At 34.1% G+C, this 17,927-nt stretch overlaps 1 protein-coding gene across 3 annotated transcripts in view; it reads right to left on the reverse strand.

The window, feature by feature from the left end:
• Positions 1 to 17,927, reverse strand: part of LOC124366264 — a 235,476-nt gene that overhangs the window by 166,149 nt on the left and 51,400 nt on the right. For all 3 annotated transcript variants that reach the window (XM_046822662.1, XM_046822663.1, XM_046822661.1), the window contains exon 2: positions 4,207 to 4,254. The gene's annotated coding sequence lies outside the window, so the exon portion shown is untranslated. The remainder of the gene's footprint in view (positions 1 to 4,206; positions 4,255 to 17,927) is intronic.

Consider the following 17,927-nt stretch of genomic DNA (forward strand, 5'->3'; position numbering starts at 1 on the left):
TGTCGCGCGGGCCTGTCTATTCTGTTGGTCGCCGCCAACTGTATTCTTTCGTGATTCCTACTATAGTTGAGGTTTCTCCATAATCTGAGTTGAGGCCTTCCTCCTTAAATTTAAATCGGATTGTCCCAGATAAAGGCAATGCCACCCGCTATCATTATGGCTGCAAAGGCACAGTATGCTATGGCTCCCTTGCCTAGTGAAGCTGGTTTGCCGTTGTTTCGTCTCTTCAGTCACAGCTTGCAGATTGCAGAGATTGTAGCTGTCAGACAGCAGATTGCAGCTGTCACCGTGAACAGTATACACAGCCAATCAGCGTAGCAGACTATACTCTACTACTAGAACCGCTTTAGCAGCGTACAAACCACTTAACACACACACACACTCCACTTACTAGCTGAGTATGAAGGATACACTGCTTGTCACTTTTCTTAAGCATGGTTTACAAAAAATTTTGACATAACTTTCCAAAACGAGACGCTTAAAATCACTACACTCTTAAAGAAACAAATGCCACATAATGTGGTCATACCAACGAGGAGATATTGTTTAAGAGTTCATCAACGTATGAACCATACGAGCTGACAACACATAAACTTCGCTTAATCACACTTTTTGTCACCTTGCCTAAATATTTTTATTTTCTTTAATAAAAGACCTCTTCTATAACTGACCGAAAGACAAATAATAAGTTTCTTCATTTCGTCTATCTTGTTTCTTGTTTTTCTACCACCAAGTAATCATATTCTTTCACTTACCACCTCTATTCACAGAAATAGGAACAGCTCTTTAGCTTTACACGTACTCCCTGAATTCTTCGCGCTTTCAAATTATGGCTCATCAGGCCTCCTTTCATTCTGTCACTAGCTTCACCCCTTCCTGCCTTTACTACATTTCTACTAGATTGTGTCATTCCTACTATAAGTTAATAGGCACATTTTTGTTATACTCTCACTAATCCAATCAGTATAATATAAAGTGGTCGCGAACAGTTTCGTCGCGTTTAATGCAAACCTCTTACGTTTTGTGCGACTATCTCACGTACCGTACCTCAAGAGGGTTCACTTCTGGCTGGTTTATACCTTCCAGTTGAATCTACACTGGGTACAGCAAAAACCGATATGTCACTTAAATCTGATCAACTTATGGATGTCCAATAGCGACACCTCAATAACCGCATATGTCGAGATATTTGGGTTGCAACTGTAGGTCGTTAAAATTAGTATACTGCGGGAGATGACTGTTGGAGTTGATAAGGATCCCTATGTGTTAAGGGCTTTTGCTAGACTAGACATAAGGGCGTGCCACCCCCTGCCTGCTTTGACTGGAGAGGCTGGTACAGAGCTGGATTCCTCTTCTTTCAAGGGTCATCATGTATCTCGATAGGAGGTGGCCCCTACCTCCCAACTATACCCATCCAGAATATCCTGTTAGGACTAAGAGCAATTTGTCAGCTTCTAAGAGAACAAAAAAAAACTGTCCCACGTGAACGACGTACACATCTCCGTCATGCCATTATAACCGCCCCAATAACACATACACTGTCTCGTATATTTTTGTTATAAGGCAGTTGATTTAAGCGTGAACGAACTAACCCTAATCTAACCCGATACAACAATGAAAGCCGTGTCCAACCATACGGTTGAGGCTGCGATAGTAGAACTTTCACTAAACAGTTTGTTAAGCTATAAGTTATCAGACCGTAGACACTGTTCAGGTAGTTGTTCTCCGTCATCCCAATTAAATATAAACCGATATATCGGTGTTTCGAAGGATCCAGAACATCACGATACTCTAACGAACCGATTGTAATATTTCGTCCCCATTCATTCACACATACAGGCGGATGCCCTCCTCCACGTCCCGATCATCGCCTTCCTGTTTTCTTTGTTTCGGATGACGCGCCGCGATATCACAGGAAATGCCGACATTGAGTTCCTCGACGTTGCTTCACCTACGTCAGTTCGGGTGTGATGTGTATGTGCTCATGGCTCCTATGCTTGGGTTCGTTTGTCAGGTATCACTTAATTATTTTACCTTTGAGTGGCAGTCCATTACTAGATTTTTTTTTTTTTTTTTAATTTTAAGGTCTTTTTACACCGAAGAACAGGGTAGATTTCAATCCTCGAAATGTAGTGCTATAATCGTTTTCGTAACATATGTAAATGTCCGAAATCGTATTATCCTTTTATGTGCGGCAACCGACATGACACAGAATATCTGTTCTATAAACATCTACGCATGGCAACTTTGCAACCTTAGACCTTTTAGTCCCAAAATCAACAGACGAAGGGAGACCTATGGATCAAGATTTAAGCCTCTAGTACCGTTCTGTCAATAATTATCGCACAGACGGACAGAAATTAGGACGGACGGGCTGTCCTTTGATCCTTGGACTCCAAAATCAACAGTGTTCTTTCTTGGGCCAAGTTTAAAGTCCCCAGGACTTGTCTAAGAGTCGCACAGACGGTCGGGTAGATAACGACTTGAGTTTAAAACGAATTTTTCGAGTTCTTAATAGTACTTGATAAGCGTGGTATTTCTGTTGGATGTCAAAATTAATTGTTCTACATTGATAACTTAGTTTCCTTAGCCCCTCTACTATGATCTACCATTAGACTTTGTTTGCACGTATTTCTTCTTTGAATGTTCCCCTAAGACAAGAAAGAAGCAACGGAGGTCTTACTACATTAAAGATATACGCTCTTAAGAGTTTTTTGACAACTAAGTTAACAGTTTCGCTTACGCTTGGCCAAAAACGGTTTGTAAATGATTTGAGATGCGAAAATGAGCCTTTAACGGGTGATTTGGCCTTATGGACAATTGAATAGTGGCGTATGGCTTCTTTCCGCACTCCAGAGGCTTCGGCTTTGTGAAGGGGGGAGTCTGGGCTAAACGTAAGCGCTGTGGGGTTGGGTGCGGATAACTCGTACTTACACTCGCTGTAAAGATTGATATGTACAATACGTAGAGCGCAATCGTAAAAATGATTCAACACACAAATGATCAACACGATTGTTAAGTGGAATTTTTGTTTGTTACATTTCTATCAGACCTGGAGAGAGAAGACCATTGTTAAGATTGTATACAAAAGATTGCTTACACCATGTGTTATTATTTTACATCCAAAAAGTTCAATTCAATATTTATCGTCATCAACAGGCAGAATAGTCCAAAATAGTGAACGTTCAAGTAACAGAAAGGCGTTTGTGCTTTTCGAATGCTGCTTCTTTCTTTCTCAAACCAATTTCCATAATCATAGAAATATATATAATGCCTTAGAACAACTTTTATTGCTAGTTAATTGTTATTACTGTGTTTTGATTGATTCTTTTTCATAATTTGTTAAGAATTGTTAGAATGGATTAACGTTCGTTTTTTTGTTAGAAATTAATATCTTGAACATGTTATAAAAAATATTCCTGGATTTTTAGTGATCTATTGTTATTATTTTGGTGTAAGCACAGTACATTGAACTCGATTTTTAAGTTACATTTTCGTTTGTTACTTTTCTATCAGACCTAAAAAGAGAAGACCATTGTTAAGATTGTATACAAAAGACTGCTTACATAATATGTTATTATTTTACATCCAAAAAGTTCAATTTAATATTGCCAGTCATCGACAGGCAAAATAGTCAGAGAGAGTGAACGTTCAAGCACCTGAAAGGCGTTTGAGCGTTTCGAACCCTGTTTCTTTCTTTCTCAAATAAATTTTAATAGTCATAGAATATATACCTTGCTTTAGAACTTTTATTTATGGTTAATTGTTATTACTGTGTTTTGCTTGATTCTTTTTCATAATTTGTTACCATGGATAAACATTCGTTTTTTTTTTGTTATAAATTAATATCTTGAACATTTTATAAACTTAATCGTTTAACAAACTTTCTGGACTTTTAACAATTTATTGTTATTATTTTGTTTTAAGCACAGTAAATTATATAAATTTTTTAATGTTATAATTTAGTATTATGCAACAAACGATTATAATGGACTTTAAATTTTCAACAAATAAATAAATGCGAAATATATACTTTATTACTTTTTGAAACTATATTTTATGAGTTTTAAAATATAATTGTAATGCTAGTTGACGAATACTGGGAATTTCGAAATCTTATTCGATTATTCTCAAACTAGATGTATATTTCAGATGTAGACTAATCCTACTGAATACCAAAACAAAATTATGCAATTTTAAACTTACCGTTTAGAATTTGTACGAGTACGTTGATCCGTTAAACTCCAACCAAATCTGAAATGAAATTACAAATTAATACATTTAATAGTCGAACGTAACAAGCCCTTGGATATCAACACCAGTTATATTATTCTAATATAATCCTAGTGTAAAATGTTATTTTTTATAATTGGATTCCTTTGATTTTTTTCTTTCACTCACAAACTATTAACCCAATTAATTTATTGGAATTTTACATGGTCATTATTAGCGCCCCACGTATGAATATGGCCCATTCTTATTTCAAAAGTCCCTCCGAACTACGCCCCACTGGCCTCTAAGGCATCAAAAGTTCATCTTGGCCTCTAAAGTTGAGTAATATAAATTGAAAGAGCCTGCTAAATGTAATCAACTGTTCTGTGTACACATTATATTATGACAGTACGATCATATGTGTAATTCAATTTGTTTACTTAATTGTTATTTATTTAGTGAAACCATAACAAAAATAACAACACTTCTTATATTAATATCGTGGCAACAACGCATACCGATTAATGTATTCTGGATTTTAATTTAATTAATTATATTGAATAAGTGTACATATAAGGTATTGAATTTAGTATTTAGTTTCCTTAGACATTGTGGGACAGCATATTTACAGTGGCTGAAGGAAGAAAAACGGAGGGACTGGAGATTAGCTTTATTCAATACATCATTTGTTCCATGACTACAATTTAGGGAAAAAAGTGAGCGCAATGAGGCCGTCATTATAGCAAATGGAATCACAAAGCAACACACGAGGCACTAAATGCATTTTTAACCACAGAAAATCGTCGAGGGAACTTCACATCCATTTCTCACTGATTAGGTATATAAATACTGATATAATTCCTAGACTGGACTGAGGAAATAGTATGCAATTGCGAACAATGATATTGGGTAGCAAGAACATGTATTTTACATATGGATGAGAACTGCCATAGCATAAGTATTTACATGTGCAACTATTGTTAATATTGATTTTAGTTTCTAGATTTTTTTCAATAATAATATTTATATCCATACCAATTAGAAACCTGTTCCGTTTTGAATACAACCTTATTACAAAATTATATATCTATATATATAAAAATGAATGTTTGTATGTTTGTCCTTTATGGAATCGTGAACTATTGGACCGATCATGATGAAAATTTGTACGTATATGTATTTTTCCACGGAGAAGGTTTATAAGCTATGCCCATATCTTTCCCGATTCAGGATTCCGCCCCACTGGTTACAGAAATACCCATAAGAAATGCATTGCAGCAAACATATGTTAACGTCTTTTCAAATATTTAATCAGCTGTTCTTTGTAAACATATATTACACTTATAGTTTTAAAGCATAGAGTAAGCTTAAGAGAAACGACAAATTTTGTTTAAACTGTTTTTGCAATCACTGTTAAACATAGACTTTACTATCCAGATAATACAATTCAAATTTGACGTAAAAATTCACCTTTAACTGCAATATTTATTTAATATAAACCATGCTCATGCTTGATCAGAAGAGTAATGCAGATATCATAATTACTATCTTACGTTGGCTACAAATATAAAGAATGTTATAAAATCAACCTTAGTTGTTTTTTTTTTTTACAGAAGTATGGTTCTCAAAACTCCGTGTGTACATATTCTCTCGATCGAGACAACAAAGCAAGCTCAATCGTGGCATCGGAGATATAACTAATTTAATCTAAAATTTATTATAGTAAAAAAAAAATTTACTAAGTAATATAAGGACTTCGGTTCTTAAGATTTGCGTGCGAAGCCTTGGGTAACAGCTAGATAGAGGCAGGAATATGGTACATACCTTCATAATACGCCCAAGAGGCTCACGATGGAACGACTATCAATTATCTCAGCAATGTTTAGAATGTGATAGAAAAAGAATAAGTGAATATAGTGTACTGTTTTCAACGGGAAATTGCGTGCGAAGCCGCGGGCAACTTTTGCAAAAAATTATTGAAATGCGCAGCAAAGCGCGCCGGGCCCGCTAGTATATATATATATATATATATATATATATATATATATATATATATATATATAAAGTTTTTAACAAAATACCACCCAAGGTTTTATAAAATTAACAATATACTTCGAGTAGCTTACAGATTATTGCACAGCTCTGATTCAACTAAAACGTTTTCAAATATATTCCAAAAATAAGATTTAGAAAACCACCAGATTTGAAAGATATTTTAGTACATCCAAAATTACCTAAGCACAAAGACCAAGAAAACGTGAAAGTTGGATCACATCCTTGCAATAAACCCAGGTGTTTAGTTTTGCAACACTTCAAAAACATTTACAAGTAGTTCTACACAGAAATCATACAGTATAGTTATTTGAAGACTTATCATGTGAATCAAAAATATTGTTTACCAAATTCAGTGCAAGTTATGCCCTAAAGATTATATTGGCTCAACAATAAATTCTCTTAGAACAAGGATGACAGGGCACAGGTATGCATATAAACATACAAAGACAGAGCAACCTGTAGTGGCACATGGCTAAAACATAATTTAAATTTTGAAGAAAAATATTATGTGAAACCAATTAGAAAAATATCAGAAAATTTAAGTACAATCTTAGAACTATGGAAGAAGTCCATCAGCTGGTCACAAAATCAAAATTTCCAAATGGATGAAATTTAAGGTGACTTAGTCAACAAAGTGAATTTATAAAATCAAATCATATGTTTACCATTCTACATAATTCATTTTTAATTTTCGTTTTCTGTGTTGATGTTTTATGTTTATTTTGTTCCTACAGCCTTATTTTTAATTTTTAATTTCCTGAAGACGGCTTAAGCCGAAACATAGAAACTGTTTAATTTGAACAATTGAAGATTTATATATATATATATATATATATATATACATACATATATACAGAGTTAGAGGTTAATGTTCACACTGAAGATGGTTTATACCGAAACACGTGTCTGAAATAAAAGAATTTTAAAAGGGTTTTAGTTTCCGATTTATTATTCTAACATAAAGATAACCCTATAATGTGGAGTTCATAACATAATATATACATAAATATATAATACACACATATATATATATATATATATATATATATATATATATATATATATACATAAATTATATATATATATATATATACATATATATAATTTATATTGTTTCTCGGAGAAAAATAGCAAACTCAAATTTTGTGTTGGAAATAAAATTAATTTTAACTAGAAGTGCAAAACCTAAAATAAATATTATTTGCAAGTTTACTTAATTTATTCACTAACACTGAAAAGTGGTTACCTAATGAATTACATCACTAATTGTCACTAAGAATGTTATGACTTTGGAGTTTCTTAGCATTTATCTAAAATAGCTCAAGTGTTACTGAAATCGTGGAAGTTGTACAAACAATACAGGGAATGTTGCATAGAAATTGCGGACGGAGCCAAAGTTACGTGATAGTGTTACATAAATAGACGTTTCGAAGACTGGAATTTAAGCTCTTCATCTGGTACAAAACCTTAGCCCCATTATAACGTTCCTAGGCATCCGGAAGGTGTTCGTTTAGTTGTAATACCCGACATATGCTCTTTGGTACATAATATTTATCTTTAAAGTTATACTTACTGGTAGTTTTTACTCTGTTTTTTTTTTTTTTTTTTTTAGTTTACCATTTACGAATTTTTTGGTGAGATGAACAGAAGTTTTGAGACTCTCAGTCAAAAATTTCTATAAGAGAACTGGTAAATTGTATTCTGCATTGGAAAAGTTAAGATAAACGAGCACAATCAAATTTAATCAAAATTTACAATGAAACTTATGCGAATATTAAGTTTAGCTCCAGTTCACCCCCCCCCCCTTAGATCCCTTCAGACGAACATGACTCCAGATTCTAGGAGTCAAGTCTGTGATCGCGTCACATTTCAGACGCTGCACTAAGAGATTGAGTGAGAGAGTCCATTTTTTCAATTTGTTCGTACAATAAGAATCATAATTGAAAGGATCGGAATCCACGTTATACTGTAATTCATCTGGTGACTTATCTTTAATAATCCTATCTTAAGGACCTGTCATCCTGGATAGTGCAAAGTTCGAACACATTCGTCTAGTACATAGTATTACGATCACTTCTTATTTAAATATAAAATATTTCAATCTATAAAACACAAAACAACTATTGTGATTGTAACAGCAAGGTCTCATTGAACGCCATAACACGTGGATTCCAAGCAAAATTTCAAATCTGTAGCTCATTTCATTTTTGTCCTGCGGAGAGGTATACATGCATTTATACAAAAAAATTTGACACAAAAAAGACTTATCAGAGAACTCATTCTTATAGAAATGAAGTTCCATGAAAAATTTAATATATGTAAAATCATTTTCTACATATGTTTCTACACGATACATTCACATATTTTAAAATTATATTGGTTTTCATGTTAAGTGTTTAATTAACAATAAATTAATTGATGGGAGTGCCGATGGCCGAGTGGTCTAAGACGTTGTACTTTGAGTCTGAGTTAGAGATAGCACAGGTTCAAATCCTGCCTGTGACCGTTGCACTTTTTATCAGTACCATCGACCTTGTACTGTATCGACTCTCCCCCTTATTCTGTTTGATAAGATCCTCGCACAGGCCAGTGACCCTCGAGGACGGGCAGAATAAGGCATAAAAGGAGATAGGCTTCTCCTTTAAAAAAAATTATACAAAGTCTACTCACCTAATCACTATAAAATTATGCTGAACGAGTTGGAATGTAGGCTATGAGTTAGTATGCCAATGAAGCTTCGTGCACAAAGACTACATGTAAACATACAGACAGACTAATTAAATTCTTTCCAGCCCCACGACTGATGGGCTTTGCTAAATCTTAGCCAATAAGACTTATAATTATAGTGACACTCCGATGAAATTAAATACTTATATTTTAATTACATTCAACAACAGTACACCAGTAAATGTAAAAAATTCAAACAAATCCGCCCTGTGTTTTTTTTCTGAAAATACACGAGTACCTGACAATGTAACTTTTCTAACAAGAGCCACTGACCCATTTCGTAACAATCTATGAATAATGTTTTCTTTCCTACACAAGAACAAAATAAACTAAGAATTCCACTGTCAGGAACTTTGCTTTTCTCGCATTGTTAGCAGCGAAGCCTTCAGGACACTCTAGAGGAGGATTCTCTACACGAGTCGTCCTGAAAGGTCAATTGAGAACTCGGCGTTCTTGTTTAAACGCTCCGTATTGTTGGATTATCAAAGGGCATCTTGTAGCTCCTGGGCTGTCAACGCCGCGTGTACGACGTTTATTTTACTTTACTCCGACTGAATTATATTTATAAACGCGAAACATTCATTATAATATGTAGAGAAATAATAAAACTTCACTTGTTGGACAAACATACTAGTCCGTTAAATATGATATAGGTGTTTTTCATCCCGCATAGGTTCCTTAATTTTACTTTTGTTAGGGAAATAGAATAGTAAATTCAAATATAACACAGAGTAAAAATAGAGCACTAAATGGTAAAGATACAAATAACAACATCAACCTTTGAGAACATCTGAACTAAAGCTATTCATGAACAGAGAAACATGTAAGAGTAAAAACTTAAATCAGTGTGTTACTATTGAAATTACTCTGAATTTTAATTACTGAAAATTCAACAACTGAAATTACTACCTCCATTACTGTTGATTTTATTTAGTCAATGAACTTATTTAAGTTTTATTAAAAAATACGTTATTTTAAATTTGTTAGTAGGCTCAAAGCTGTGTAGATTTTGCAAAGAAACCTATGTAAATTCTCAACTGTAAAAACAAGATATTGACTTATTTAATTATTAACTTAACTTGTTTTTGCAGTTGAGAATTTAAATAGATTTCTTTACAAAATCTATACAGCTTTGAGCCTACTAATACTACAAAATAACATATTTTGGAAATAAAGTAAAATGAGTTTATTTACTACATAAAATCAACAGCAATGGAGGTAGTAATTTCAACTATTTAATTTAATAATCAGCTGAATGTTTAAATAACGAAATATTACCTTAGTGCATTTTATTAAATACCATGGACGTAGCCAGCGAGGGGGTCCAAGGGGTCCGAAGCCCCCGTCCAAAATTTTCAATTACTTTTTTAGTAAACGATTATTATTATTTAAATAATTCAGTAATACTGACATGTACTGCTGAAAGATTGTTCCCAACATAAATACTGGTCAAGAATCTTTTAAGGAACAAAATGGGACCTTAGTTTATGTCCTTTGTTGGAAAGTAACAGTTGTCTTGACCCCCCCCCCCCACAAATGTTGTCTTGGCTTCGTTCTTGCTTAATACTGTAGGAGAGTCACGGGGCGACTCCTGGTGTCTTTGCAATCATGTGGACTAATTTAGCAGACGTAATTACTGACTTAAGTGCCTGCAAAATAAGGTGATTCCAACTACAATGCACAGTTGCACCATGTAGTGGGCCAGGGATCATCTCGTAACTCGCTTACAGTAAATCAATTCATTTAGAGTAAAAAGATATAATTTTATAAAATTGAAAAACCAACCAATGATATGCTTAATACGTTTGGTTACAGAAGTGATTTATTTATTTGTGTTTCGCGCAAACATAAAAATTATAATATCATTATTCTCCAAAATATCATGTCCCTTCATTTAGTTCAGAAGAATCAATCCCGATTAATATTATAAATGCGAATGTAAGTTTGTTTGTTAGGTTCTCACGTGAAAACTACTTAACCGATTATATTGAAATTTAACATGGACATTCTTGCAGTTTCTGGAATGAATATAGGCCTATTCTTATTTCAAAAATCCATCCGGGCTATTCCCCACTGGTCTTTAAAGAAACGAAAAACCCCATCCTGATTTCAACAGTTGTGTAATATTAATTGAATGAGTCTGTAAAATGAATCAAGTGTCCTGTGTAAACATTGTTTGTATTTTCATTTTTTTTTTTTTTTTTTTTTTTTATTTATTTATAGTTTGTAAATTTTCAGTAACCATATGTTTTAACGCCGATCTTACTTAATCTACCTTAGAAACTGCCCTAACACATAAGAAGTTCAGGTTTTGTCTCCGAAGTCTCCCTTTGAAACAGTTGACAAGATGAAATTTTACTGGACTAAAAAAACAGTAGTTCTTTTGAACTAATGTACCAATTCCAGCTCTAAATGTTCTATAATAATTAAAAACTTTTACTATAAATTTAAAAACTGATATAAAACCCTTATTAGTTCTTTTTTGACAGAATTAAGCTTCTCTGATCTGTGTTATATATTTTAACTGTGTAACAAAACAGTAAGAACGAATAAAATTACAATGGCCATAACTATACAATTTTTGACGTATAATTGATTGTTGCTACAAAACAAACTCGAAATTGGCGTCTGAAATATAATTCACTTGAACTAGCAGTACGTGCAACGCCTACTAAATTGCGTGCAAAACAGCGGATAACTGCTAGCAGTGCAAATATAACAGACAATGTAATCTGACTTATACCGCACATTTAAAGACTGTTATGAAACCTATCTAAGTTGTCTTTTGACAAAAATATGCTTCTCAGAGCTGGGTATGTACATATATTTTGTTTGTCGGGAAAGAGGTAAAATCAGATTTGGAACAAGAAATAATTGGATTAGCGTAAATTAGAATGACCATAAATATACACGTGCCAACATATTTTCTTGATCAAACTCAACACTGTCGTCAGAAATAAAATTCCCTTGAACCAGAAGTGCTCTTACAGGTGCAAAACCTGTGAAATTGCGTGGGAAGCCGCGGGTAACTGCTAGTAGTTAATAAATCAATACGCACGTTATCAGATCAAAGTTCGGGATTCCGCAAGGTTCAGTATTCGGTCCTTTTCTGTTTCCGAATTGATATTCACCACATTATTGGAACTTGATGACTCAACTAGTGAAGTAATATTGTATGTATGCGGTGGAAATCAAGTACGTTATAAGGCTTTTATTTACATATCTATACAAACGTCAGAATTGGAAACCACCGGAGATTATTTAATCACTAGTTTGTCTGAGTCAAATTGGTCAGCTACAAGAATGAACTATTATTGGCAACAATTACCTTTGTCAATAAGCATAGAAATACTCGTGCCTGCGGCTGTCAATTATATCTTACTGCTATAAGGTTTCCGATGTTCCATGGCTTCATAACAAACCCCAAGCCTGTTCAGGTGTTAAACTACAACCATTGGCTTTAGCTCGCATTATATTCTTAAACAACTGTGTTCTGAAAAGGGAACCACACTCCTTGCTTGCAACACGCGTATTCAATAACCCTAACGTGGTGTGTAAATAAACGAAGATCATATTATTTAAACAGTAAGTTAACTCATAGAAATAAAGTAAAGTAAATATGTCTTAATCTACCATGCGAAGTTAAGGCTATCTCTAACACTTAACCTGGGGACCAACGGCTTAAAGGTGACTTCCGAACCACCACCAATGGCCGGGCAGGCGGGCTGCTTGCATGGACAGGATCGCTCTGCGGTCATCCATCCAAGCAGCAGCCACGCTCGACGTAGCTTGATTCGGTTATCTTGCGATAACCGTTGTACAGTTGAGAAATCACGTGAGCGAGCGCAGTAAACGACAAAATAGTTTTCTCTAGCTGCCAGGAATGAGGCTTGAGTTGGGGAAGAAGGCTCTTTCCTTCTTTGCACCCCATGGTGCAATCTCTCGCCCTTCAATATGGAAGAAAGTTGCCACAAAACATTTAAAACGAATATATAAGTTCGTTTACTCTATTGTAAAATATACGTTAAAATTACCTCATTTCTTGTACGTTTGAATGTAACTAATATATGTATGGATAAGTTAGTAGTAACTTATCCTAAGTTGTCTTGTAAACCAGGGGTTATACTTTTAATCAGTAAACTTGTTTGCAAATTTAATTGAGGATATATCTAACCTATAACCGCTAAATAAAACAATTAAACTCCGCTGTATATATTCTACTCCTTCCCCCCCCCCCCAGCACTCGCACCAATTAAAACGACCAATTACTCAAAAAGTTAAAAGTTATTGCCTTCAACAGAGTGCCTTAGTCACATGTTGGAAACGTAACAAATCTGCAGAGAGTTTTGTTTTTATAAAACAGAACATTTTTAATAAAAAAATAAATAATTTTTTTTTTATACTTTAGCAAAATCTGTAAGCATTTGTAAAAATCTCCACTACCTGCATTCACAATATTGTCCATTTAAAAAAGTCACACTTTGGACAAATAAGTTTGAGATAACTGAACTATAACTGATAGCCTAAAATTTATATGTATGAATAAAACATTTTTTATGTGCCAATAATACCTCTCCCACCTGACGAAGAGGATAGGTTCCAAATCCTCAAAACGTTGTGTTATACCTTTTATAGCCTGTAACGATGTCTGAAATCCTTTTATCCTATTAAAAACACTTTAATAACACATTTAAATGTATTAATAACCATATGTCAACCCAAAATTGCAAATCATATTATTACACTAAATCATAAATCAGAATATTAATACTTTACACAAGAAATAATAATTTAATATGCTAAACGATTCATCACAAGTAGGTAAATAAATATTTTCGTCATGAAATTGACCAACTAAATCTAATTCGGAACTAATAATTAATTACTAACCAATCTGCACAAATCGAATTACTAATTTAATTGACGTGCTGATCTATCTTTACAAACTAATGATTTGCTTAAAGCTCTTTCACTAACGATGGATTAGTTGAAAAGATAAACACACACAGTTATTATAGGAATAAAACATACAAAGTTTATGGCAGAGTGTTAAAAACGTATTAAATTAACTGATTGGTGTAATTTATTATTGTTACTATCATTAATTCAAGCCTCGGATGTCTGATACCTATCACCATCAACTTTTATGAACTCGTGTAGACAATTCGTTCTGGATAAATAATATATTCTGTATCGTGCGTAACAGTAACTACCGCAGAGGGCGCGCGCGTGCGCGCGCGTGTGTGTGTGTGTGTGTGTGTTTCTCATGTCGTTAAATTACATCGATAGGTCGAAACAAATTACCCAGCGTCACGAGAACCACGTCAATAAGAGCTCGGTTCTCATATATATTTTGTCTGCGTCACTCTTGCCGTTACTGCTCTAGTTGGCATAATAAAATAATACATCACAGGCAAATAAAAAACAACGAGAATAAGGCAGTACTCTCATTATTTTCGGAAGTTTTCTTTTTAAGAAATACTCTAATAGGAGTATGTTTTTCTATGGAAGTACTATATTAATGCTTTGATATTATGGTTAATATGTTACAGGAAACAAAGAGTCTTCAAAGAACCTCCTGGCACATCGATTCTACAATAACGACCATTAATGGATGGTTCGTTGAAACGAAAACCCATAGACAATACATAAACAGATTGCCATCGTTGTATGTTACAAAAGGAATAACGCAACTTTTCGAGGATACTTTTATACCTTTTGTATTTTGTTTTTAAATTTTATTTGTATTGTTATTATAATCTGAGATTTTAAATAATGTTATCTGTTTATTTATTGTTATTCATATGAACTGTTTTGTTTATTTATTATTATTACAATTTCTTGTTATTATAATTTATAGATATATATTGTTGTTATTTGTACTAATACTTGATATGTACTTATTATTAGCTTGTGAATATGTAGACTTATTTTTATAGTTGTAATATATGAAACTTGGATCTGGTATGAGCTGGGAGTCTGTGGGGCATTTGTTTAGTTCCACATTGTATAAATTATATAATACATAAACACTTTATGATAATAGATGTAACAAGGTTTAATATAATTGGTGCGTTATTTTGATCGTTAGTTGTTGTAACAGATGGTGTAATATTTGGTTCAGGAAAATAATAATAGTTTACCGGGGAGGTCTAATCATAATAGGAATATTAGCCACAGTGATTTAAACAAGCCAGAATAGCCTAAGAGCTGAGGCTTAAAAGAGAATAAAAAAATAATAGTTTAAACAAATATTGGTACTATCAAGTTTGGATGTTAATTTAATATGCAGCTGACCAAATTATATTATACTTTTTATATAATATGTGTAACAATTTGTCACACGTGCTTACTGCACTTGCCAATATGAACCTATAGTAGTACATGTATTGCACAAATAAAGATTTTTGAACTGTGTGTGAACTGTGAATATATAACAATGTCCGAACTTCTGTTATCCTTTCAAACCTTCCATCGTCAATAACAAACCTTAAACGAAGAATTAACAAATTCTTTCATTTTTGCCTCGACTTGTTAATAAACACTATTTTGAATTTTGGAATCAAGGAATCCGAAAATATATTGATACTACATAAGAAATGTCTTGTGAATCGATGGTTTCAATAACAGAAACTATATGTTATTTACCATTTCAAGAGGTAAGATGAATGTGACAGGTAAAATAGATGGACTTTTTCGTCCACTTTGAAAAAGAAGGTGAGAAACTCTCATTGCACGTAGACCTAAAAGGACCTTTTCGCTAATATGACGGGATATTCAGGATGGGTCAGCTTAGTTGTAAGGACCGTCTCCTGTCGAGATCCTATGAGGAAGGATAGAGGGCTATATCTTGAATTGCGTCCTTCACACCTTGGAGGAAGGGAAGGCCAGCCTCTTCTGTAAAAGCGGACAGAGGAAAGCTAGCAACAGCCTTTGACACCAAGAGAACTTCAGCCACCCCAAGGGCCATACCCAGCAGTAGACTCCACCTATCGACCTACCCCTCCACCACAACATCTTGACATCAGCGGTAGGTAAGTGGTATCCATAGGGTTGCACAGGCATAAGTGACACAGACGGCTTTTGATGTACAAAGTGTAGGTTCAACTGGAAGTTATAAGCAGTGATAGATCTTTTGTAATCCTAATCGTTCACACAACGACCCTTTCTGAGAAAATGGCAAATAAAAAGGGGGTCATTTACTCAATGACTCATCGACAAAACGACCCTATTTTTATATTTAAGATTTTCTTCCAAGGTAATTGTTAAGACCTTATATTGAAAGAACTAGATCTTTTACTCCACCAATATTTGTGCCAACGTTAGTCAACGGTCCAAAACGTACAGTAGTAGACCCCTCTGGAGCATAAACTCCCCCCCCCCACTTTTTAGTTGATGTTTGTTTTTTCTTCTTTACTTTTTTTATTTGCTAGGAATGCAGTAGCAACCTCGTTAACACCATTTATGCCTTTATTTTAAACTTATTCTGACGATATAAAATTAAAAGAAAGATACACGACGTTTCGAGACCTGGTATCTGCACTCTTCTTCAGGTGCTAAATCTTAAATCACAGTTGAACGAAATTGTACGATACAAAAACAGTAGCGCACTTGGGAGTATTCCGAGTGCGATGTTCTGGTCATGGAAGAATTCGAAAACTTTAGCATTTGAAAGATCCTTTATCAAAGCGTAAAAATTCAGTAACGACTACTGTCTGGAAAATCGCATTGGGCGTTTCATATCAGTGTCTAAAGTTGCATAATTTGAGAAAATACAGTATTATTCTAGAATATCTTCCTCCACAATACCAGTCCTTGATAAAGGTTCAAATACATTTTTGGAAAAAGCGGTCAGTTTTAGAAAAGAGTTTTGATACAAAATGTGCTTTTTTTACATAGAAGTACAAAATCAGAACCTGTGGTTTATTATGTTGGCGTTTAAAATGTCAGAATTTTTCAAATTTTTTTTATTTGGGCATAAACAAAAATTAAAATCTAAATTTCTCAGTTTTCGGCCGCCTGCAACGAATTCAAAACGATAAAAGAAGAGTTCCGTTTTTACCGAAGTGTTTGGCATTAAATATATCATATTTGGAAAAAAAAAAACTCGTGAATCAAACACCACCCATGTGGTTTTAGCGCACTCTGTACTTACAACTCTACTCTTTAAATTTATTTTCATGTGAAACCTTTTAGTTCATATTCTAGGTTAATGTGTTCTCTCACAATTAATTTTAGATACGTAATGTGAAACATTGCTGTCTTTATCATATGCTGGACAAAAAAACTTTCTTTTTTTTTTTAAAAAAAAAGGAGAGACCGATCCCCTTTTAAGCCTTATTCTGTCCGTCCTCATGGGCCACTGGCCTGTGCGAGGATCTTATCAAACAGAATAAGGGAGAGAGTCGATACAGTACAAGGTTGATGGTACTGATAAAAAGTGCAACGGTCACAGACAGGATTTGAACCTGCGCTATCTCTAACTCAGACCCAAAGTACAACGACTTAGACCGCTCGGCCATCGACACTCCCAATGGACTTGGGTTTTGTTCTTACCCAAGCTTTAGCGAAGCCTATCTATCACTCATGGGGCTGAAACATACATTTCCGTTTGTCTGTTTGTCTGTGTACGTCTGTCCGCTCGATATCTCGAAAACAAACAGACCAATACTCTTGAAATTGTGCACGAGGCTTCACTTCTATAAGAGGAACTCTGAGATTGACGCTAGTACGTCACTCCATGGGTTTGGCTGAGCGTTAGCGAATATTTTTACATTTGACTTATGAGTAACTATGATGGCAACGTCAAAATAGCAGGGTAGACAGATTTGTAAACAAAATGAATACACCCATAAGAGATTGAACCCATAAGACATAGTAACATGTAACCTAATTACTCTACCTCACACATAATTTATTATGATTTGTGATGT

Source organism: Homalodisca vitripennis, chromosome 7, assembly GCF_021130785.1.
Source record: "Homalodisca vitripennis isolate AUS2020 chromosome 7, UT_GWSS_2.1, whole genome shotgun sequence".
Taxonomy (NCBI): domain Eukaryota; kingdom Metazoa; phylum Arthropoda; class Insecta; order Hemiptera; family Cicadellidae; genus Homalodisca; species Homalodisca vitripennis.